Here is a 26,593-nt window from a genome sequence, read left to right as displayed (position 1 = left end):
AGACCAGTGGTTCCAGGAGACAAGACTGACTCCCTTATAATCAAAATTATCAAATTGCTATATTAGTCAGAATTCTCCAGAGAAACAGAACCCAATAGAATGTATATGTAACCTAAGAGAAGATTTATTAGATTGACTTATATAATCAGACATAGGAGAGTCCTACAAGGACCATTTGTTAGGTGGACAGGTGAGGAAAACAGTAATTACTAAAGCCAAAAAACTAGAGGATGCAGAACAAAAAACAGATCTTTCCACATTCAGGATAAATTTTTCCACTCATCTCAGTGATGTGAATGCCAATTGTCTCAGCAAACACCGTCACAGACACACTCAGAAATGCGATTTACAAATTTCGTGGAACTCCTTCAATCCAGTCAAACTGACAAGCAAGATTAAGTATTACAGATGATTCTTTTAAGAGATATTTTATTTTAGAAATGAAGAATGAAGAAGGAGAAACCAATCTGTAGAGCTAGGCCAGCTATGCCATGCAGAAGAAATGGGAAGGGCAAAATTCCTGAAATAACAAACTGCTTACCTATGTAATTCTCATAAAGAAATTGATCCCATAAGAAGATCTAATAAACAGAAGATAAAGTAAAGAGAAAAAAGATTGGAAATATATTCAGAAGCCACATCATGGAGTCTTGTGAGTCATCACAGAAAGGAGAAGAGTTAAATGGTATCTGGAATGGTCAGGAATTGACCCTTTGACTTTATCCAGTTTACTGACATAGACTCAGATCTCATGTGACTAGGAAGAAGACACTAATGATCTACATACCAAATATGTAAACTTTTATATGTCCTTCCTCTCACTTTTATTATAATTAATTATTATATTAATCATGATTTGTGTCTGTAGCTACTAAGGAATCTATAATCTCATGCTAACATTTTTAGCAATTTGTTAAAAAAAAAAAACATTTAGGGAACGTCCTATTCAATTGTATGATGACCAATATGATCTGTCCCAGGAAAACAAGTACTTACGTCATGTGTGTCCTAAGATAAATCTATTTTTTAGATTTGATGTTTCTTAGTTGACTTGTAGCCTCAGCTCCCCGATGGACTTTGAAATATGTGAATTTACATTCACCATCATTGTTTTGTTATTTGGGTGGAAGTGATGCTCCTTCTAGTTTATACCTTAAGCAGATGCCAAACTATTCAAGATCAACTTTTGAAAGCTCAAAAGGAAAAGTTCCTATTGAACTTATCCTGGTACTTTAAACTCATTGTAGCCTAATTTGAGCCTAAAAATATTCCAGAATTACTAAATGTATATTAGTTTTTTGAGAGTTCCATGACATCAAATGTTGTAAGATGTGCATATGTACACTTTTTATCAATCCAATCTTTACTTTTATACATAAATATAACTATTGAGGAAATGTTAGAAAACCATTCTATTTTTAATTAGTAGGAAGCTAAGTTAAATTAATCATTTTTCTTATTTGTACACTTTTTTCTGCAAATATTAATTTTTTTCTTATATAAACTTCATGACACACCAATTGGTTGAGTTTATATAGTGAAGACCTTATTATTTAATACAACTCTAGAACTTTGCTAACTATGAAATGGAGATGATTTGGTTTATAGTAACTTTTAAACCCTCCTATTTATTGGAAAATAAGTAGTCAATCAGTCAAACCTTCAAAAGAATAACCACTATAGTGTCATATAGTTACGAGTTCTTTGGATTCCTTGAATTCCAATTATTGTTTTATTATGTTTTTCCATTTTATCTACAATGGATTTATAATGCTTATGTATTTACTGCTAGTTACTTGAATGTGGTTGCTTATCTAAAAGAAAAAACTTGAATTTGACTAAGTATGTCAAAATTTTAATGGAAGAGGAATCTTTACTCCTATTTCTTGCATGGGGAGAAGAAAAGGCGTCTCTCCGTTTCCCCCATTTCTCTTACTTTTATCCTGTTATGCTAAATTTCTTTCCTAATAAACTGGTATCATTTTCACTACAAATAATTTTTTTCATGGAAGAATGAAATTGAAATTTTCACTTTTAGTACTCTGGCTTTTTAAATCAATTCTTTAGGAGATTCTGGCTTTAATTATTTTTGAAGAAACTTTTAAGTATCAATTTTCACATTTCTTCTAGGAAAATGTTATATTAAACAGGTAGCAAGTACCACGCCTTTTAATGAGTGCTGAAATTATAGGAATATGGTTCCTACTTTTATATTTTTTAAATTATATTTTTATTGCATCTGACCTGTAATTATTGTTGTATTTATTTGATTACCATATTTTAAATGTCTTTTGTGTGGTACTATTTCCAGAAAACATGAACTAAGAAATTCAGAGCAACTTGAATTGAAAATACCTAAAAAGATATGAAAATATAAATCTATTTGAAGATATTCAAAAGTTAAGAATCTAAAAGGAAAATGTAAGATTAAGCTATAGGGGAGCTGGAGAGAAAAAAAAAAAGAGAGAGTTAAGCCTATCATTTTTGGCTGCTCTTAGTTTGGAAGCATTTTTACTTTGGGGATTTTTCTGCCTTACTACAGAAATGGCTGAAAGGGAGAGAAACCAAGCAAAACTTTGAAAACCTGCAGAGCCTGAGTATAAAACCTGGAATTTAAGACCCTGAGGCTTTATGTTAGGTTATAAAGGCCTACAAGATAAGAGTGAGGGCTAATCAGAAATACTTCAGTCATTTCAGGGACTTATACAGTTTCAGGTCTTCTCCTTGGAATTGGATTATGTGATCTGAAATTCCAAGTGTCAGTAACCATCTGCAAGTACAGTGGTATGTTCTCTCTCTGAAGTAAGGTGTACTCATTTTAGTCCTCTAATTTTTTCTGCAATATTATAAACCCTAGCACTCTGTGAAAATAACAAGGTGTATAATGAGACCACATGGTTTAGAACCAAGAAAAATAATGGAAATAGAATGTTAGACCCTGGTAATTCAGAAAATGGAATTAGGGGATCCAGAATTTCAACATGACTGAACTTGGTAAAACCAAGGATTCCAAGACAGACAAAATTTTGACAGAGAAGTATAATATACAAAATAGATAAAAGGCAAATTCAGGCATTACAAAATTCCATAAGTTAAATTTAAACTCTGGGTTTAACATTACATTTGGCATAAAAACAGACTCACTTCCCCAATACATAGGAGGAAAAAAAGTATCCAGAAGAAGCATGGAAAAATAAAAGGGTAGAAAATCCATTAAATAGAGAAAGAAATTTCTGGAAGAGAAAAGAAAGTAAATGGCCAGAAACGATGTTTGACTAAATAATGCTGCTGGGAACATTCTGATGCTGGTAAAAGACATGAATCCACAGATTCAACAATCATTGAAAAAACCCTCATGCAAAACAAATACAAACAAAACCAAAGGAATATCTGAAAAATTATCGGAGTCCTTCCTTCCTCCCTTCCTTCCTTCCTCTCTCTGTCTCTCTGTCTTGCTCTGTCTCTGTCTCTGTCTCTCTCTCTTGGTGTTGGGGAATCAAACCCAGGATTTTGCACATGCTAGCCAAGTGCTCTACCCTAGTAAAATCCCTAGTGACAAAATTTAAAAGTAGTTACAGAAAAAAATATTACTTTGAAAAGTTCAAAAATTAGCTTGGCATCTGTCTTTTTAATGGTAAAGAGATGGAAGTCAGACTATACAGGCAGGATATATTTAAAATACTAAAAGTGACTCGGAAAAGTCTTTAATAAATTAATTAAGTAAATAAATTAAAGAGTTTTCTGAGTCACTTTTAGCACTTTAAATACATGTGTACATATTTATATGTGTACATATATGTAAATATATGTGTATATATATATATATATACTCTTTTAATATATTAAACAGTAGATAAGCATAGGAAGAATCATAAGTCAAGAATCACAGCAAACTAAACTTATGACAGGACAGACACTCAGAAGGAGGCAGAGGACCCAAGAAATAGTTGACATGTGGCCCATGAGAAATGGGAACAGCAAGTCCCTAGATTTCATGAAATTTTACGATAACCTATTTTTTTCTTTAAGTGAATTTACAGAGACCCTGTTTCTTTGTAACAGAACAGCTTACCTAAAAGACAGTTAATGCATTAGTTAAATCTGCCCAAAATTAAAGTTGAAATAAGCTGCTTAAGGATTATGGGAGATACTTGTGATGCTGCTCTGTAATAAAAATACTTTCTTATAAGACAAAAATAGTAATAACAGACCATAAATATGGTTTTTAAGCAAGTTAGGTAGAATGTGTGGATTCCTTTTACAAGATAGGAATAAAGGAAAACACAATGTGTCTGCAAGTGATTTACTGAAAGTCCCTTTAATTCTGAGTTCTTGTTTACTATTATGCTTCTCTAAGAAAACAGGCAACTACTGCTTCTCAGTGGTCTTAAGAGTCTTACTGGTTCTCACCATTGGTTCAGAATCTGCTAAAAGAAAATCTTACATGTGGCCAGTGCTATCTAGGAATGATGCCTCAGTTGTGCCTCCAAAGATAGATGGGCAGAAGTAGGCAACACCAGCTGTCCTAATCCCTTGATTAATAATGCAGACTGTGACTTGGAAACATTTGCATGTTAAACACATTTTTAGATAGTTAGCTAAAAGCATTGTAGTTACTATTGGGGTTTATTTTTAGGATCACTTTAATATAACAGTAAAAGTAAAATCTACATTCAGTATTTCTCCCTTCAATTAAAAATACACCTTAATGTCTGGTCTTGTGAAAGTAAGGAGGTTGCACCTAATTTGGTATGAGTCATTTCAGAATAGGATACATGGATTTAGCACCAAATGAGAAAGACATGCTGCAGTCAGGTCAGTGATTCTCAAAGTGTGACCTGATAAAACTGAAGTGTTTTGCCAGTTTTAGCTAGTTTTCTCAAAAATACAGTGTGAAAAATGTATAGTGAGTTTTTTTCAGAGGCTATAGAATATATGATATCACAGCTGACTGGATTCAGAAGCAGATAATGGAAATCTGACTGTTCTATTAAACTAGACATTAAAGAAATTTGAAAATCTAACCTGGAAACCATTGGCTCTTGCCTCTAATTCTTGTTACTTGGGAGGCTCAAATCAAGAGGATTGTTGTTCAAGGCCAGCCTGGGCAAAAGTTAGCTAAGCCCCATTTGAATGGCTAGCTGAGCACAATGGTTTGTGCCTGTCATTCCAACGAGGAGGCTGAGATCAGGAGGATCTCAATTCCAGGATAATCTATGCAAAAATACTTGCAAGACCCCATCACAACAGAAAAAAAGCTGGGTGTGGTGGCACAATAGCAGGAAGTATAAAATAGAAGAATTGTTGTCCAGGCTGGACTAGACCCTATCTCCAAAATAACCAGAGGCAGTGGTAAAACTCTTACTTAGAAAGTACAAAGACCCCAGTTCAAGTCCTGGTGCTGCCCTCCCCAAACAAAGAAAAATAAAAAATTTTTGATAATCTAAAAATTATAATAAAACCAATAAATTGAAAATTGCATATGTAACTACATTTTAAAAAACAGTATGTTCTCATGTAGCATTAAACAAGTTTACTGTTATTTTAAAATAAATAAATATATACTACTTTTTAGTTATTTACTTATGTTTGTGGTGATGGGGATTGAATCCAGTGCCTTATGTGTACTAAGCAAGTGCTACACTACTATAATCCAAGCCCATTAAATATTTATCTTTATTTTTAAATGTCTGTTTTAATTTGAATATATCAATAATTGCAACTCACATAAACAAAGCCCAATTAATTATGTTGTAAAACATTTAAAAACCTTCACATTTGAGCTCCCTGACAAAATGACTAGTCTTTGATATTTGTCATATACTTTCTGGTAAAAATATCTACATTTCATATTTACTTCATTTTAACAACCCTCTCAGGTTTCTTTAAGCAATTAAGAATATCAATTCTAATTAGCATTTTCCAGTTGACTAATTGTGATTTTTTTTTTTGCTCCTAATCTTAAACTCATTTTGTTCAAACATTGTTGCAAAATAAGAACCTCACATCATCTCAATTTAGGGAAAATCAAAGATAAATTCTAACTTATGAGCTGGTAGAAAGAAAAGTGGATGTGTAACCATAGAAGAAATAAAAGTGAGTAAAGCCTGCCACGTTTGAGAATTACAATGTATAAGAAATAAAATGCAGTCATTCATTCATTTATTTACTTCACAACTATTTGTTGAGTGTCTAACACAGCCAGGCCCTCAGTTAGGTGCTTAGAATCCAGTGATGAGTAACATAGGCAAAGACCCTGTTCTCAAGTTTGTTTGCACTAGGGGTCCATATCATATATAAGGGGTCAGGATTGTACATACAATAATTGAAACTACAGGTAAGATACTACACCCTTTTTATTTCTTAATTGTGTTTCCTATGAAAAGAAAGCAACAGAAACTGAAATAACAACAATAAGTTTAAAACATTAACTATGTCTTGCAATTTTACTGTCCTGCAGTGTCATCAAAGGTGGAAACTGGGAAGTTCCATCTGTTTTGAATCTTTCATTTCATTACTATTGTCTTCAAAAAATTAATTGAACATGCATAATTATATGTAAATATGTATTTTTATATTTCAGGTATACATATTTTCCATAGTCTTGCAATCTGTATATTTCTACTATTTGCTTTTTGTTATTTGCTATTTGTCATTTATTTGTTGCTTTTTGTGTTAGTCTAATAAGTTTCTGTAGAATTATGGAATATCCATTTACCTCAAACTTTAATCATAATACAGTCATTTAAAGCTGCATTGACAATAAAAGGATTATTCTAAGTTCTTAAATTTATAAAAATTAATTTCTTCTCAGTTTTAAATGTAAGAAATATCAAGATAGTAGAGTTGCTTCCCTGCCCAAGTTATGATATCTGCTTTGTTTGAAATGTTCCACTTGATATCATAATCTAACATGTTTAGATCATTTATAAAAAGTGTTAGATGGTTTTGATGATTAGCTTCAGGTAGATTTGATCAGCACTGACAAATATCTTTAACAGTTAGTGTTAACTGATCTTTCTCAATCTTCCAGTCATGTCCCACCAGACATGCTAATCATTTCCATCTGATTCTAGAGTCAACCTCAAAAATCTTTTCAAAACCATGATCTCTTAAAGTTGGCATGAAACCTAATTCTTCTAAGTTAGATGATACATTGATATTACTTAAAGTCCTAAGAGTCTTTCACGTAAGTTGAAAATTATAACTGGGTACCCATATACTTAGATGTGTAAATGCTTCATGAGTTTGTTCCAGTTTACTGGCCCATATTAATTAAAGGAAAAATTATTTCTTAAAGAGTAGAAAAGAAACATCTGCATACTTTTATCCTTATTTTTGTAACTTCTATTACTTTAAGTCATAACTACAGGAAGGTAACTGTTTAAGAAAAGATTATCTAATGAAACACATTTTTAACACTATTTTAAAAATAAATCATTTCCTTAATTTATACTGTAAAATGTATAATTCAAGAGTTTTCCTATTTCTCTTTTAACACACTTGACTATATTGTTTAAAAGAACCTGTTTATATTTCTACTAGTGACTACAAAGATACGGTATTAAAATGTAAACAATGAGTGGCAAAACAGAGGCAGAAAAAAATTCATTGGGTTCCCTGAAATGATACAGCTTCATATGTCTAAAATGTATGCCTCACTCAGGGTTCTCCGGGACAAAATATATGTATACACATATATACATGCATGCATGCATACATACATATATTCATAGTTATGTGTGACTACATATAATTATGTATAATCCATATATTTATGAATTTATTTTAAGGAATGAGTTCATAGATTATGAGTACTGGCAAGGCTAAAATCTATAGGACAGGCAGGAAGACTGGAAATTCAGATAGGAATTATTCTATATTTTTTGTTTTATGGTCATTAATAGTGTAGCAAGGCACCACCCAGATTATTAGGTATAATTTCCTTTACTTAAAGTCAACTGATATCTCAACCATATCTATACCTTCTCAGAAACAACTAGATTAGCATTTGATGAAATAACAGCATAGTGTAACCTAATGAAATTGCTAAAACTCTGCATCACAATAAACAACTACATTTTCCTCGTATGATAAAAGTGAGAAAATAGGAAAAGAATAAGACAAAACATAAAAAATCTTTCCAGTGGAGTGACATTTACTATGAGCAATAAGATGATTATTTAATGTAACTAATCAAAGTTCAAGTTGAGCATCTACATTTTGTTAGCCCTAAATGCTTTGGAATTTGTTCATAATATAGTCTCAAAGATTTTATGATAGAAGATATGCTTTGTAGATTTTCTTTAGCATCAGATGGCAAGTTGAGACAAAAGAAGCTTACAATATGTATGCTTTTAAAGTCAATACACACTCCAGTTAGGTTGGTGTAAGGATAAAAAAGATTTTCTAGAACTTTTTTGTTATGTTTTAGGAATATGTTAACAATTTCCAGTGTAGACATTTAGCTCTCCTATAATGTTTTATAGTTCTTTCCTTATCTTAATAAAAATGCAGTGAGTAAGAATAAAAGAAACAACAACAAAGATATTTGCTACATATAGGCAGCTTATGAAAGTAAGGCTTATCAGAAAAGTTGATTTTGCTCAGAGAGGTAGGAGCAGAAAACACTGCCCAAAGAAGAGTCACATTTCTTTTCTCCCTTTTTGGTCTCCATTCCATTGACAGGATTTCTGACAAGAAACTGAACAGTTGTGCTGTTCACAGGTCGAAGGGCTTGTATTTATAGCAGCCCCATGTTTTGTTAGAGGTAAGCCCTAGTCCAAAGTTGATGGAGAACACCATTATACTTTGATAGTCATAATATCATATTACCCAGATAATCTTCTTGTCTTTCTTCTCCCAAACTCTTGGGTAGGATCCAGGAAAAGAAAGAGATGCTGAATTACTATATTTGTTATTGTACAGAGCTGTAACACAACCCTTATTCTCCTTCATTATATTTTCAAAGCATCAGGGCTAATTGAGAGCAAGTCTTTATGTCCCATTAGAAGTCCTTGTGTCCTTGACTACACAGGTAAGGCAAGAACTTTAATTACTGCTGTAATTAGATGTATTTGAGGCAGACATCCTTTGGTTCAGCCAAAAGTATAGCTCATAAATAAGCAGTCTTTCTGCACACTGATCATGATGCTGTCCTTGGTATCATGTTAAGCAATCAGAAAAATGGAAAAAAAGGAAGAGAAAGTTAGACTCTGAGAGAATTAAACTCATCCCATTCTACCATCATCCCTCTTCTTCCTTAAAGGATAATTTTAATTTTTATAGTGTCCTACTTATTACTATAACAGATTATTGGCATTTTTAAGGAAAATTATACAAAAAAACACAGGATAGTTTTTAAAAAAATCCATAGCCTGTTGTACTAACAAGAAACTCAGGACAGAGAAATAAATCTTTAATGAGGCAAAATGACAAGTTAATTTATTACATGTAATGTGGTATAACATTCTTTAGTTTCTGTTGCGAGTACATATTATATGGTATGATGTGTGAAAGTTTGAAAAGTAAAATTTTAAAGTAAATATTGAATTTATTGAATATCTTTGAGTGACTATGAAAATTAAATAATTTATAAGCTATAAAAATTTAATAGACATATTTTCTCAATTCAAAATTGTTCCTTCAGAGCTAAAAATTCATTGCTCTAATGTGTTTCATAATCTCGTGTGATAAGGAAAAGGCTAAAGCCACTTGATCTTTTCTAATTTTCTTGATTTTCCCTCTTATTAAATATATATGTATATATGTATATATGTATATACATGCTATGATTTGTAAATGCTGTATCATCCAAAAAGTGCTCATATGTTGAAGGTTTGATACCCAGCTGGTGGATCCAATCACTGACAAATAATTAGATCATGACAGTTTTGACCTAGTCAGTGGATTAATCCACCATCGGATTAATAATTTAATGCCATTATTGGGAGGTGATGGAAGTAGTAGGTTGTACGTGTTTGCAGGAAATAAGTAATTGGAGGCATATTGCTAGGGGCTGTATCTTGTCCTGGGCTCTTCTCTGTTTCCCGTCTGTCTTCTGGCCATCATGAATTAAGCAGCCTCTGCCCAATACTCCTGCTAATATTTTCTCACCAGTGCTCAGAAACAATGGATCCAGCCAACCATAGACGGAATCTTCTGAATCCATAAACCAAAATAAATCTTTCCTCCTTTAAATTGTTTCTCTCAATTGTTTGTCACAGTGACAAAAAATCTAATACGAACATACATATGCATATATATTTTATATAAATACTATATATTCTGGCATGTTATATTCTGAGATTTCATAAGTATATATTATTTCTATTATCTATTAATGCATAACAAACTACAATAACAAATATTCTCTTCCAGATATTAATTAATATATAAAACATCATGCCAAACCTACGGCTTAAAAACAGTTATTCATTTCTGCATAAAGTTGCATTTGGGGCAAAGTTTGGTATGGGTGGCTAAGTTCTGATCTATACAACCAACTGACATGGCTTAAATAGAGTGCAGGACTTGATTCCAGTATGGCTTTGCTCATGTGTTTAACATGGTTGGAAAGAAGATATAGACACCTTGTCGATCGGAGATAACCCAAAAAACTTACAGATTGTGATTTTTATCTGGTATCCCATGAACTGTAGACACAAGTTACCGGTTCCACATATGCAAAATAAATGTTAGTGAAACAGCCATAATCTAATCACAATGAACATTCTTAAAAATAAGAGAAAACAGGAGGCGTATTAAATTCAGTGGTTCATAGGAACTCTGCAATCCAACCAGGCACATATCATATTCTTGATTAAAACACAAACTTGTCTCATGGGAATGATTTAGTTCAGGTTCTGGCTCTGCTCTTTAAGGATTAGGCTCAGTCTTCTGATATCCTCAGTGTTCTTCCTGACCATAGAACACTGAGGATACAAAGTGTCCTTTAATATTGGATAAACCTTATATTAATATTTTTAAATTTTTTTGATGTTTTTCTCACCTCTATTTATTCTACTAACTCTTTTTGTATTGTTATGCATTGGATGGTGAATATCTTATTGAGCCTTAAAATACCTATCATTTTCTATGTTTTTAGCAGGTCTTCCATTTTTTAATCATAAGTGGGCATATTTTATACTCAATTCATTACATTGAATTTTTAGTTATTTTTCTTAAGTCTCAAAAAGCTCCTTAATGTCTTCTAATTTTTCCACTTTTGAGACACCTTTTTGTCCTTGCAGATATAAAATTATATTTCCAAATCTCTTTGGGACTATAATAAATTCTTTGATAAATTCTTTTCCTTTCCTGAATTATCTTGGCTTCTCTGGGGTCAGCTGCTCTGTTTTACATATTCTTTTATCGAGTGAAATGATAAGTCTTCACTTTCTATACATATTTACAGAATTTAAGTCTTAATTGATTTTTCTGAGCAAATGGCGTGACTATCCTTACTACTGTGTACATAGGTTGGTTTTGTTCTTTGACGTGGAAATGGAAGGTTTCCTGCTATACATGATAGAACACATTGACTGCCACAATGAAATTGAAATTATTTTTTCTTGCTAAACTTCTGTAAAGGTATGGCTCAGTGATGATAATTCATCTCTAATCTTCTGGGTATTAGAACAGTTTAAAGCCTTGGTACTGAAATCAAGTGAAACCTTATTTTTCCTTGTTTATGATATTCAAGAACTTATATCTTCTCCATACGATCCAGGATTCCTTAGTATGTGGATGCTGGAGTTCAAGGGTTATGATCCAAGAGAACTGGATAGATGTCACATTACTTTTTAATGACTGAGTTTTCTAAGCCATGCCTGTCACTTCTATTCTACCTTATTCATGCATAATAGCCTAGCCAAATTCAAAGAAATAAAAAGCACCTCCATTTTTTGTGGATGACTAACAAGGCTGTAGATAAGTACATACGGAGGGAAATTTAGTCATTGTTCAAAAATACTATCTTCTGTAATCCTCGTTCTAAGAACAATGTACTTCTTCCCTACATGCAGGATACAATTGCATCTTTCCCCCACAAAAATCCCAAATTGCCTTCCATTACATCATCAGTTTTAGGCTTGAAGTCTTGAATTTTGTCAATGAAACCTGGTTTCATGTGTGAATAAACTTTCTGCTGTGTATTTCCTTGGGTAAAACTTCTCAAGTATAGTCTTCACTCTATGCTAAAAAAATCTTATTTGCCTTTTATACACTCAACAACAATGGTAAGTAAAGCATAAGATAATTGCTATGCATCCTGCTATTCAAAAAGGGGGCATGGGAGGTAAATAGTATGCACTATTTCATAATTCTGAAATTTATCCAGGCACATTAAAATTCATTGATTAGGACTTGGTACTACTACCTGGAAAATATTCTGTATACATTTTTGCTCTGACCTTTAGACTCTGGGTTTTTCTTTCTGAGTAATCCTTTTAATACCATGAAGAATGGCTGTGGCTTATAGTCAAATACTTTTATCAACTTGTTTTATTCTCACAGTGGTTCAGAGATCTGAAAGTCACTTTTCATTTGGTAAGGCCATTGTCCTTTTTGCTTCAAGTTGGTGGTGATTCTTACCACATAATTCCTTTAAAAGCTCAGTGGGATTTTTATGAATCTTATTTATCTAACCACATCATATCAAATAATTTTGTGAGGTAAGTACTCCTCCATATTTGACTTCATACACAACTTCTGATATTCAGTGCCCTAAGGACTTTTAACCTTATTTTTAATGGAGATTTGCTAGTTTATTAGGGGAATTTATATGAGCGGGTAGATTGTTGTAGCAATCTTTAACTCTTCTGAGGTATTTAAATTGTTTTAAATTATCAATATAATGATTATTATTCTGCTTTTGATACAGAATTTCAGAAAGAACAATAATAGGTGATATTTTTATTTTCAGTTTTTATAAATTTCCAACTGAATGTAAACCTGGCTGCTTTATAGCATCTTTAATTTCACTTGAAAACTCAATAAAAATTTTTGAGCCCACCTTTTCTTTTCTCTCATTTAATCGAACTCAGTGGGAAGAAACCAGGTGAAAATTTCAATATTCTGGCTAGAAATTTCATCAGCTATAGTATCCAGTTTGCCATGTAGATTTCCTATCTTTCACAATACCACAGGCAGAAAATTATTACAGTATTTGCTGCTGTATAACAAGTATCTTTTTTTCCTTCATCTTTCACTAATATCTTCCTCACTAACTTTTAAACCATAACTAGCTTCCTTTTGCATCGTCTCATTTATGCCTCCTTTTTGTTTGCTTTCCTGGACTCATGTATTTAACCATTACTTTGTAACATTACAGATGAGTATCATGAGAAAATATAGACAGCGGCATAGCTCAGACCGTCTTTTCTTTTTTAAATTTAATTATACAATTTATAGAATAAAGTGTCAAAGTTTGATACACGTATATAACGTGTAATGATCAGATCTGTTAACATTTCCCTCTCTGAGGCATTTTTTTAACATGTAATAATTGTTCATATTTATTTAGTATAATATGACATTTCAATATATGTATACAATATGCACTGATCAACTCAGGATAATTAATGCTTCTGTCTCCTTATCATTTCTTTGTGTCTGGAACATTCAAACTCCTCTCATCTAGCTATTCATAAAATACATAATACGTAGTTCCGAGCTATGGTCACCACATTGTCTTATGGAGCTCTATAATTTATTACAACTATATAACTATGCTTTAGTACCTGTTATCCTACTTCCCTCCCCCAATCTTTTCCACTTCTACTATTCACTATTATTACTTTATTAACCAATATTTCAATCAATACTTTTAACGTTAGCATTTGAAACAGGAAATGTGGCCTTTGTATTTCTATCACTTAAGATCACAACTTCCAGTTTCATTCATTTTGCTGGGAATGATGGGCTATAATCCTTTTTATGGCTGAATGAAATTCAATTGTGTACACATAGCATATTTCCTTTATCTGTTCATCTATTGCTGAGCATTTAGGCTGATCCCAAATCTTAGCTATTGTGAATAGTGCAAGCACGCACGAGTGTGCTGGTGTCTTCTTCATATGCCAACTTCATTTCCTTTGTGTCTATACCCAGAGTGCGATAGCTGGATTATGTACTAGTTCTATTTCTGGTTTTTTGAGGAAATACCAAACTTTGCTCCAAACAGCCACACTAATTTACATTCCTACCAACAGTGAATAAAACTTCCCTTTTTCAACATCCTCACCAGAATATTTTAAATTTTTGTTGTTATTTTTTCATAATAGCCCCTGTAATAAGGGTAAGATGATATTTCATTGTGGTTTCTTTTGTGTGTGTGTGTGTGTGTGTGTGCATGACAATGGGGTTTGGTTTCAGGGCCTCACGTTTGCTAGGCAGTGCTCTTACTGCTTGAGCCACTCCACTAGCCCTTTTCTCGAGGTAGGGTCTCATGAACTATTTGCCCCAGCTGGCTTCAAACTATAGTCTTCTTATCCTGCAGAAGAGATTCCTTATCTCTTGAGTAGGTAGAATTATAGACATGAGCTATCGGTGCTTTGCTCGTTGTGGTTTTGAAGTGCATTTACCAGACAGTTAATGAAGATGGCCTTTTTTTTTTTTCAGATATTTGTTGGTCATCTAAATTTCTTTTTTCATTTTTCCTAAATAGCTGTGTCAATTAGTTTCAAAATAAATGCTTTAAATTAGGTTGCCTCTTAAAATGAAAATTTCACATTAAAGGTGATAATTACATTATACTAATGTGTAAATAAAATACTGCTAATTATGTTGTAGACAAAATGGAATTTGTAGCAAATAAAAAATAAGGTTAGCAAGTCATCTATGACCAATAAATCAATATAATATAAAATAAGAATTCTTATTAAATCCTATAATAGCAAAATAGATCATAACTAAAAACAAAAGTAAAAAAATCCTAACGAGGGACATTTTAATCATCTCCTGAATTATCATGGCTTGAATTTCAATATTTCTTAAATATTCTGATTAAAACTAATAGCTATTGACATCTTTAAATTTGTTCCTTGATGTGTGAGAATATTTCAATGTATGCTAAAGTACGTACATTACAGCTAGATATAATATTTTATTTTTAAATTGTGCAGAATTACTTGAAACTTACTCTGGAAACTTTACCAAGATATTTATAAAATAAACTTGGAACTTACATAAATGTAGCCCAATAGAGACAGAAAGACCAGGGCTAAAGGCTTAAGTGGTAGAACACCTGCTTATCAAGGGTAAAGTCCTGAGTTCAAACCCCAGCACCCCCAAACAAACAAACAAAAACCCACAGAGAGACCAATTTCACACATCCTATAAAATATTCCTCTAGCATTTTTGAGGCCATCCAAAGCTCTCTAGAATTACAGTGTTTACAAATAAATTTCTGCATCATGATACATAACCTCATATCATTTTCAAACTTTTTAATGTAATTAACACTTTCCTTATTCCTAACAAACTGTCTTTGCTAAATGGAACAACACAAAATAAAGAAATTAAAATTATATGTAAATTTATTCATAAGAAATATTCATAGTAATATGTATCGTTTTCCTTTTGTTCAGTTGTTTCCTTATTCTTTTCCTTCCTCCCTCTTTTTATACCTTTCTTTCTCAACTTTCCTCTATAATTATCACATATAGCATTTTTGTCTTTTAAACATGCACTGGACAAGAAAATCATTATTAAAAAGTTTAGCATTCAGTGGAATAATATTGTTCATCATTGTTTAAATAATTTTGATTCATATATTTTAAACATATGAAGTTTAAGTGTTTCATATTTTAAGCATTTATTAGCATAGACAGCAATGTACCTTTCATTGGAAACATCTTTTGCACTCAATCAGCATAGTCTTTTAGGTAGGGATTCTGGATTTGGAGACTTTACTCTGAGATGCTGGTAATGTCAGCTCATGTGAGCCCTTGAACTATTCCTTTCAATCCTAAGGGAAAAAGAGGAAAATCATGATGTTTATTCAAAGACATTTCATAAGTGAATGTATTTCTGATTATGAAGTCCATTCACATTAAACACATTTAAAGTGGCAGTTATACCTTCTGATAGAGCAGACACAAATCTAGAGGGAAATGGACTGCACCAAAGACTATTTATATTGAGGGAATGTTTACTTCAAAATACAATTTATATTATTTAAATTTCTCTTTCAGTTACATTTCAGTCCTGATTTCAAATCAATCATCACATTGTTTTCTGTTTTAACAGCTACCAGGATAGTACGCCATGATCAAATATCAGTGTGCTTGTACAAGTTAGCTGCTTACTGAAAACATTACCTCCAGGTACTTAAGGGTGGGACAGAGACAATTATCTAAAAAATGTTTGGTTTTGCAGGGCTTTTTTCAAACTTTGGCTATTAAATGGGAGGCTCAGAGAGCGAAAGATGTCTTTCAACGGTTCTTTCAAAGACCAAAGTTCCTTTCAGTTATGTTACCTGAATGAGAAATAAATTGTAATGGCTAACTGACCAATAAATGGATTTTAAGGGTGCAATTTCGCTGGCCTTTTCATCTTTTTCATTTGAATCCTGTTTTGATTACCATTTTTCAGAAGCTTTCAAATGTTTATAATTTATAATAAGGGTTTTCTTTCACACAGCACAGTACCTCTTTCCAGTGGGTACATCCCAGCATGATTCCAGCATTTATAAAGAGGTGATGACTCCTAATAGCCTAGTTTTTCAACTGCAAGTGGAATCAAGGCTAATTGCAGCAAACCACCTTGGTTTAGTAAAACTAGAAGTCTCCTGGACAGTCAGACAAATCCATTAGGATTTTATTGGGTCCTAAAAAGAGTTATGTGATTCCCTAGGATCCAATCCTTGTCTATCAGGCATGGTAAATTGGATTCTTGAATAGGGAAATCCCTTAGGGAGAGTAGATGTTATCTAGATCAGGTGCAGTGATTTTTTCGACTCTGTGCTCACTAGGTTCTGTTCTCTCTTTAGTGAACCAATAAAACCATAATAAGTATTGATTAACCCATTACTGAGCATTATCCACTGGCTTCTGCCTGGCTGTATTTAAACAGTACAATGTACTTTCACAGTGCCACTGTACAGACACTTGTTAGGCTTTGGCCCTCTTGCCAAAGTAGTGCCAAGTGTTACCTTTTAGTAATACTTCAGTTATACTACCCTTTGTTGGCTTCGAAAATGTGGTATTGGTTTTCTGAAGAAAGAAAATTATGTAATTGCATCTGGTAAAATTGAGTTTATATAAAATTCAAGACTTTGAAATCTTAGGTATTGTTTTCCATTGGAGGAAAAAAAATAGAAACTTAAAATAGAAACTTTCCACAAGACTGAAGATAATTTTTCATGTTGATAAACCATGTTTTAAAGTGGTAATGGTATGTGTATATTTGAATGAATTATGTAATCTTCTAGTCATTTATGATGTCAGTATGGGGAATTTTCATTAGCACACAACAGATTTCATTAACTATTGAAAATGTCATAACATTCATGAGATATAGAAGCTACACTCTGTGTGATGCTCTGAAGTTTTAATGGAATTGTAAACTGACTGCTAGTGAATGAAGGCAAAATTTCCTCCAAAGCTGATATCTAATATCTTCAGAAATTTTGTTCCAAGCACTAGCTCATTCAAGGCTCTCTTCTTTTCTTTCTGCATGCTACTTAATACTTAGAAATGCAAAGATCAACCACACAAATTAAGTTTGATTAGAGGGGACAAGGTCATGTATGAATGGAGATAGATCAATTGCAGCCATGAGAGCAAATTTTTTTTACATTCACATGAATTATGCTTTTAGAAACTATTGGGTTTCATATTTATTCGACCACATATACCGTTTTTAGGGAAAAAAGTTCTTTGAGAAATTGATATGTACACACACACACATACACATATATATATACATATTTATGTTATTTCAGAGCTTATAGTTTCCAAGCCTATATTGCCTTTTGTGTTCATTGCAGAATAGTTATTTGATCAAGTGATTTTCAATACGTTGTCAAAATAAATTACATTCACTTCATTAGATGTACAGGAAGTGTAGCCAAAGCAGGGACAAGTATTAATTTAGGACTCTGCAGAAACTGACACTCCATCTTATGACCCTGAGGCTGTATTATTCAAGATACCTAGTGATGGAAGGAAGTCTGTCTCCATAGCAATTACCTAAATCTTTTATCAGTCATTTCTGGAAAGAAAATTAGAGCAATTGTGTCAGGATGGTCATATGGGCAGAAATTGCACACTCATTCAAACCACTTACATCTCTGACTTTGTCCTTGCTTGATGGCCTCTTTTGTTTACTTCTCTGTGTTTGAAAGCTTGATTGGGCATGAGCAGACGTGCCAAACTGTAACCACAGAAAGTCAGGCTTTTGTTTTCTTCTCATTTCTTTATCTTTCTCTTTCCTTTCTCTGTCTTTCTTTGCTTTTTGTTTTTAGCAAAACTAGAGGAATTATCCTGTTTATGTCCAGTAAGCAAGTTACTCAACTATGCCTCACACTATACAGAAACTCAATTAAAAATAATTAAAATAAGTTTCAGCCTTTTCTCCTCATCATGAATTTAGTTGTTATTAAAGCTGGTAACATTTTATAGTCAGGTGATCATAAACTTGGGGAAAAGACTGAGAGTGTACATCACTTCTTTTCACAAATTTTAGGACATGTAAATATTAATCAATTAGGTAACTGGTGTCATGCCAGTAAAATTGTCAGTTTAGAGGCCATTACCAAAATATGATTTTATTGATCTAGAAACATTAAAATTATTAAAAGTAATTAATAGCCAAAGAAGAGTTTCAGTTTCACTGTGGGAGAAGCTTCAAAAATCATCCTGAACATCTGTGTTTTCTACCAGTGAATGCTGAAATAAAAATACAAAGCTTACATCTTGATCAATAAGAGTTGCAGTTTTCATTGAGTGGTATGAACAACACAGTCTAAGCTTTCCCTTCAAGTTTCTTGTTCAGGAAAATTTACAATTAATGGCTTTCTACAACAGCAAAGATATCCTCTTCTTCATGGCTCAGCTAGGGACCTGCCAGACTAATCTATTCCCAGTGGGCTGGCCATGGTCCTTTACTCTATCTGTCTTAGCATATTGATTTTTGAGCTGTCTTATTGGTTCCTAACATAATTACAGCAGGAGTGGGTCTCTTAGTACAGCTAATACATTTACACCATAGCATCTAGGGGAGCTGATTATAACAGCATCCGGTAGTGCTGCTGTAGTTAAGGGTCAGTTTGTATTTCTATTATAAACCCCATTTTTCAGGGAGCCTATACCTTAGCAGTCTTAACTTATTTAAAAGAAGATATCCTGGCTTCATGTCACTCAACATCTACATATTTCTACCCTTAAAACGTAATAAAAGTGAAGATTTTGTACTTTCTATATTTTTGACATTTTCAAAAATTTTCTTTTCTATTCTTATGGAATCTTTGAGTTAGAAATTAATTTGACACATTTAGTTTTAACATCAATAGTGTTCTTTTAATCCTAAAAATTTTATGAACAGCATACATTAACATGATTTCATCTGTAAAACATGTGGTAGTCCTAGCACTCTAAGAAAACATTTGGTAGATAGGTATTTGACAAAAATGGTATTTCTTGAAATAGAAAAGTTACCATCAAGATAATCTTTTATTGAGATTATTCAAAAATAAAACAAACAAACAAGCAGAAAAAAGAGAAAACTCTGAAAAGCTGGGCATGTCGGTACATGTCTGTAATCTCTGCATTCAGGAAGCTGAGGAAGAAGAATTGTGAGTGAATTTGGACTGCACAGAAAGACCCAAAAAGAACAAAATAAAAATGAATAACAAAACAAGAGACAGTCACATTAGACAGCTGTTGCTCAATATAGCACAAAATGTAAAGAAAGATGTAGTTCATGCTAGACAATTTTGTTTATGTAGCAAAATTTAAGATAATGCAGAAAAATTTAAACAATTCACCAGAAGAAATTTGATTTGCATATTTGTATACTTAAAAAATTATGAAAATGTCTTGTCTCAAAATCAACATTTTGATGTCATACTTAGGAATGAGGTAACCTGGAAAAAGATGATTCACACAGTTCATGGATGCACACTTGGGATGTTAAACAGTAAAGACTGTAAGTGGACATTTCACTGAGATGTGTGTCTTAGGACTCATGATGAATTCCAGAGCATAGACACTTCTCTGCTTGATTATATGTGTTTTTGTGACCATTCTGAGAAATGATGGGATATGATTATAATGCCCCCAAATTAAATTTGTGGAATGGTAAGCCCATGATCTTTAAAATTTTCCATGCCTGAATTTATGCTCTGCAAGCTCTAAGTAAACAACGATAAAGTGGAATTTGTGTAATAACTACATTGGTGTAGTCATATAAAAGCCACATTGGTGCAATTCATCTCTATTTTTATAATTAATAACAATATAATAAATTAATATGTAAAATACATATATGGATGCAGTTAATATGTGACATGATACAATATATTATATATGAAGATAACATTAATATTATATATAGTTAATATATTATATGATATGTACTTTTATAAATATTTATATTTATGTTATATATAAATATACAAATGTAAGAGATAGATGAGCTTTTTGATAAAATTTTCTTTTAAAAAAATTAATTGTTCAAAGGGATTTCTTTGTGATCTTTACATACATGCATATAAATGAACTTTGACCAAATTCTTCCCATCTATATTGCTCTTCCAAAACCCACTCTTCTCTCCCTTTTTAATATTTTTTAGTGGGTTTCATTATGTTGTTTTCATAATTATGTATATAATGTACTTCAATCATTGTCATCCCTCCATCACCCTCTGCTTTCTCAGCTTATCTTTCCTGCTGTTTTCATACCCCAAAGAGTCCTCCTCTTATAGTCATATCTTTATCATTATTTCATTATTACTATATTATTTCTAGATTCCACATGTAAGCCAAAAAATGTGATAGTCGTGTTTCTAAGCTTGGTTTATCTCTCTCAGCATGATAATAACCCATGGAAAATTTACTTCTCTCAGGAAAGCAAATTTATAATCTGAACAGTCTTTTCTAATTTGGATTATATATTTCCTGACATCACGAACTGAAAACAGTATTCAAGTTTTATCACTTTCAATAAGATAATTTTGAAAATTTGTTACTGTATTTCTCTCTGCTGTAATAATGGATCTTAGCTGGTATTTGTAGAATGTAGCTTGATTCCTCTCTTCTGTTTTTATGGCAAGCATTGTGCTAAGCAGAGAGAGTAGAGAAAGTTTCAAAAAATAAGAAATAATAATCTAGCCCCAGTCAACAAAAACTCTTAGAGAAGGAAAAAGTGTTGTAAATGCCAGAATGAAGGTAAGTAAAGAATACTGAGGAATCCAAAGCCCAATAGAAATAGTGATAAGCCTCACAAAGATAGTCACATATATATATAATATACATAAATATATGTATATATTCATAAATATGTATATGTAATACATAAATATATATTTATCTCTATACCTATATGTAACTGTATAAGCTGTGTGTATATATATATAGACACTAATTAATGTTTTTAGTTTCAGAAAGTTATATATATATCACATTTTGATTTCTATAATTATACTCTTATTCTTAAGTGTGTTTTAAAAAGCTTCCTTTCTTTGTTTTATTTTGCTTTTCGTTGCTGTATTTTCTTTAGAGAAATCTAAGGTAAGTTAACAAATGCAATGATTGTATGAAATGTAGTATTAATAAATAGTTCTTAAAGGATTAAAAAAACTCAGTTCAAATAATCAGTTAGTGGCTTCAGACAGGACTTGTTCTAATTTCTGAACAAATTGGCCAGTAGTTTTATGTCTACATAGATTCACAACCATGAAATACCATTTTTTCCATTATAGATTATTGTTTTTAGATCAGTGTAAATATACAGATTCATATTCGCTAAACATCAAAGAAATTACCTCATGATTATTCTATAAACAGGTGAATCTTTGAAGTTTATAAAGTACACTAAAGTAGAATAAACTTTAAAAGCTTAGCATTTCAGCCAGTCCTCTTGAGTCACTTAGATTTTGCTATAACATTTTACAAAATATTTTGGTTGGAGATTTTATACTAAAATTAAACTCTAACTGGACATTTAATATTCTTTTAACCATTTCAGAGTTTTTGTGTGAAGCATGGAATTTCACTGGCACCGTTATTTTACAAAGAATGAAGTGAAAACAGCTTAGCTAAACTTTCTCAAATCTTCAGAAGGATTCTACTCTGGTATATAAGGGAATTGCCTACATATTCCCAATCACAGCAAGATGGCTGGATGCTATATTTCATATTCATAAAACAGGCTTTTTTCTTGGTAAAGATGGCTTTATATCACCTGTCATAACAAAGAAGAATTGCCAACTATTTATTTCAGTGTTCCTAATTGTTGTCAGAATGTGACCTAAAACTCTGACATGGAATTTTTCAAAGCCAGGCTTCCACGTGGCACGTGCATTTATCAACGTTTGTTCCACGTTCACCTATGCAGCAGTACTTGTGAAGGTCTGTTTTTATTTAATTCTCAAGATTTTGTTGTTAATGGGAAAGCTGTCTCATAAATTAGGGAAGTGCTCAATTACAAGCCTGACAGAGATTGATTTTGGTTCTCCTGTTGGTCACTACCAGCAAGTGAATGCCTCAGAAACCACGACTCTTGCTAATGCAGGAGTCACTTCAAAGGTGATGGTGGAACAAGTGTTCATTACAGAGAATGGCTGGCCACATGTCTGTGTGAGGTTGATGTTGAAGCAATATTCCACTTGAATATTCCCTCACTGTCTAATATATGCTTGTGACAGAATAATATAACTTTAAATCACTTCCGTATACACTTTTAAAAAGTGAGCACAAAATAAGCCATCAAATATAAAATAAGAAAATAGATTTTAAGCAGCACATTGGAAATCCGCAGATTAAATGACCCACAATTGAAGGACAATAAATACAAAATGTGAGCCTAAAAAAAAAATCTAACTCAGACAACTTTTTTTTAAAAAACTCATTAAAAGTAAGGTTCAGACAAATATCCTTGTAAGAGAATTCCAAAACAAAATATAATAAAGAATTGCTTAGATTCTAGTCCTTTGATATTAAAAATATGTTAGTTTATAAAATGATTTTTCTTTGACTTTAGGTTAGACAATTCATTTGATTAAAAGTTTTATTTTACATTAATTTTCAAAATAACCATAAGGTATTAAAGGATTTATTCACCATGTTTGGAACACATTCAGATATATTTCTTGCTTAAAAGGTACATTTGAATCAGAAACCAAACTTAAAAGTGAAAATTAACTGTATCAAAACATTAATTTGAAAGAAATCACAGTTGCTTTAATCCCAGGAAGATCCATTCCTGTTAGGTATAGCTTGCCTAACAATCTCCTGGCAGCTCCATCATCTTTTGTCAACTAAGCAAAGGAATTTTATTCTAGTTTTTGACAACAAATTACTTCCTTCCATAATTGCACAAGACAGGATGTATGTAAAAGTTAAAAGATGAAGAAATTGACCATAATCAAATCTCTATGTTAAACAGAGTCTTGATTGTGTGACTTTTTCAAGATGTTATTTGGAGGATAAACCAAACACTCCTGAAGTCTGAAATTTTGTTTTCCAAAATATAAATAGTTAAAAATTTTGTACCTGTTACATCATTTTAGAATTCTGATATCTACTTAGCTATTATTAGACAGCTTCAAATTTGAGTTGTATGTATAATTAATGAAAAGGAATAAAAACAGTTATTTTTTTTCTCTTCTCCTTTCCTATTTCCTCCTATATAAATTGAACAAGTATTTCTATTTCAATTTTGTTGTGAAGTCTGAAACAAAAGGATAAATACTTCAAGCTTTTCTTCCAAAAAAATTTGATATGTATTTTTGATAATGCAAAAGTAGCATATCAAGTATGCCATTTTTAAAGAATTACCATCTAGAAAAAAAGGAAAGAAGAAAATAATAAAGGGAGAAAAGGAAGACAGGATGGAGAGGGCTACATCTATATATTTACGAATGCTACAGTTATATCACACAGTACAAATGCCTTTTTTTGCCAAAGATCCAGAGTTTTCAAATTATGTAATAGTATTCTGCAACAAAACAGTTAAAGACAAGATGTGCAAAGAAATAAATGCAATTAAATTAAGCTTATGTCAAAAATGAAAGCAAATACCTCCCTTTTTGTGATACTCTAAATATGTTATTTATAGTTTTAGAGTTTTGTTTGTGGTTGGAAAACACAGTGCCAGTGTATTTGTGTCTAGTATAGACAATAAAACTTAACAATGTTTCTTTCCCTGGAACTAAAATATGTTGTTCAGACTTTTCTCTAAGAATGGAATGACATCCTTTTTCGTAGGAGTAAGTATAAACTGAAAGTGCTGTCAAGAGAAATAAAAGAACAATGTCCTAAAAGTTAAAGCTCCTTTCTTTTAAAAAGTAATACCACAGGCCTTGGGATTATTTTCTGCTCTGCACTGTTTCCCCAGCCCTCTAAGAGCAAGCATAGAATATCCACTGGCTGCAACAGCATTTTATAAACAGGCCTCATGAAATAGCACATTTGTTAGAAGAGAGGATGAATATCACTATAGTTATTAAATTACCGTTCTTTAAAAAACATTAGACAAATAACAGGAAATCACGCTGTGCAGCAGCATAATATAATAAAGCTTCAATTATAAAACTTATGAACACTAAGTGAGCCTTTAAAGTGGCCTTTTATTGCAACTTAACATTGTCATGGTTTTGAACTTAAATCACTGTTTCTTCGGCAGAAAGAGTATGTGTATCTATATGTCTTATATAATTTTCCATAAACCTATAGAGTGAAGAATATTAGGTTGCTGTTTAATTTAATGAATGCTATTTGCCAGCTACATTTCCATTTCTTGTTGCTGAATGAATGCATCAACAACTTTGCTAATTGCAAAGGACCCAAATCTCATGCTCTTCTCCATCTCAGTTTCCCTTGTGAGAACATGATTCCATGGGAAACTGAAAATGTGGGTATGGATATGGGGGAAGATAGGCATACAGTGGTAAGATTATAAATACTTCAGTTCATGAGCAGGACTCAGGGCATGAAGAAATGTCAGAAATTTTAGAAGTCCATACATCCCTACTATCATAATAACATTTCATTCTCCTTCATTTAATCTAGCAATAGTTCATTCTTAAATTGCCTTGAATTACATCACTGACTAACAAAGTCCTTCTACTTCCATCTCAAATATCATTACCTCTTAGAAGGCATTCTCGCTTACATTTTAAGAGTAATGTGTGACCTCTGTATGCCGGTATCTTCTCTATGATCTGAGAGATCTTCTCTTGAAATAATAACGTGTTAGTTGATTTAAATCACCAATGTACAATATAAGCCTATTTAGAAATGTCACAATAAATCCCCCTGTACAAGGAATATACCTTAATAAAAATTAATGGGGAAAAAATGATATACTGAAACTAAATAAAACATCTATCCTTTACAAGGAACAAAAATTGTGAAAATACAAAGCCCCAAAGAAACATTAACATCACATTAGCTACCTCAGTATTGTCTTGGTTTGTCCTCTGGCTAACTCAAATTCAGTTCTGAAGAATCAGAACTAATAATATTCCAAAGCCCAAATTTCTTAGGGTACATTGTCATTGACTATAGATTAAGTTCAATGAGAAAGGACAGTTTCAGTCCTGTTCCTTTAGCCAGTGTGCTACCTTTCAGAGTGGAGCTTTGTTATTTTAACTTACACATAGATTGCCCTTCAATAATCCTTCTAGATATATCTGTTCAGCTTCCTCTGTATTCATCACAGTTGGTACAGTCTCATTACTGTTCTAAGACTTCCTCCTACCACTCCTATCTTCTTATTCTTACTTCACACATAAAATGGAGGTTATAAGGTTTGAACTATATGAATTGTCTATCCTTCTGTGACTACATCTATACATGGCACTAGCACTAATTATAGGAATTCTTCCTATAAAAAGATTCTCCTCTAATGGAATACTAATTTATTCAAATGAACTTTTAATTCCTGAGCCCTCAACCTTTCATTTTTTATCAATCCCATTAGTATATAAGCATGCTGACATATCTTCTCCTTTTATGCAGTGTCCAAGTCATTGTCCCCTGTCTGGGTATTTCCATACAACTCTGCCCCAGAACCTGGCTTTTAGAAAGAGGAAATTAATTCCTACCACTTCCAGGCTTACTAGTGCCATTTTTATGAGACTAATTTCTGCTATTTCAAAAGTGGAATGTTGATTGGAAGAACCAACAGAAAGAGGATTTTCTCTCTTCCTTCTCTAAATCTATGTCTAACTGGGCATATAGAAGTAAATTCAGCACTAATACCTACTACTTACCAGAGATGTTTCAACTCTTCTTGCTATAAGAGACTGGGGTTCTTTCAAAAAGCAGTAACTTCCTGGGAAGAAGAGAAAGAGTTTAGTGGCCAAAGCAGCTGGTATCTTGCAGTGGGGCAGGGTGTGGATTCTACAGAGGAGAGACCTTAAGAA

The sequence above is a fragment of the Castor canadensis genome, chromosome 3 (assembly GCF_047511655.1).
Source record: "Castor canadensis chromosome 3, mCasCan1.hap1v2, whole genome shotgun sequence".
Lineage (NCBI taxonomy): Eukaryota > Metazoa > Chordata > Mammalia > Rodentia > Castoridae > Castor > Castor canadensis.
This window is presented reverse-complemented; position numbering follows the sequence as displayed.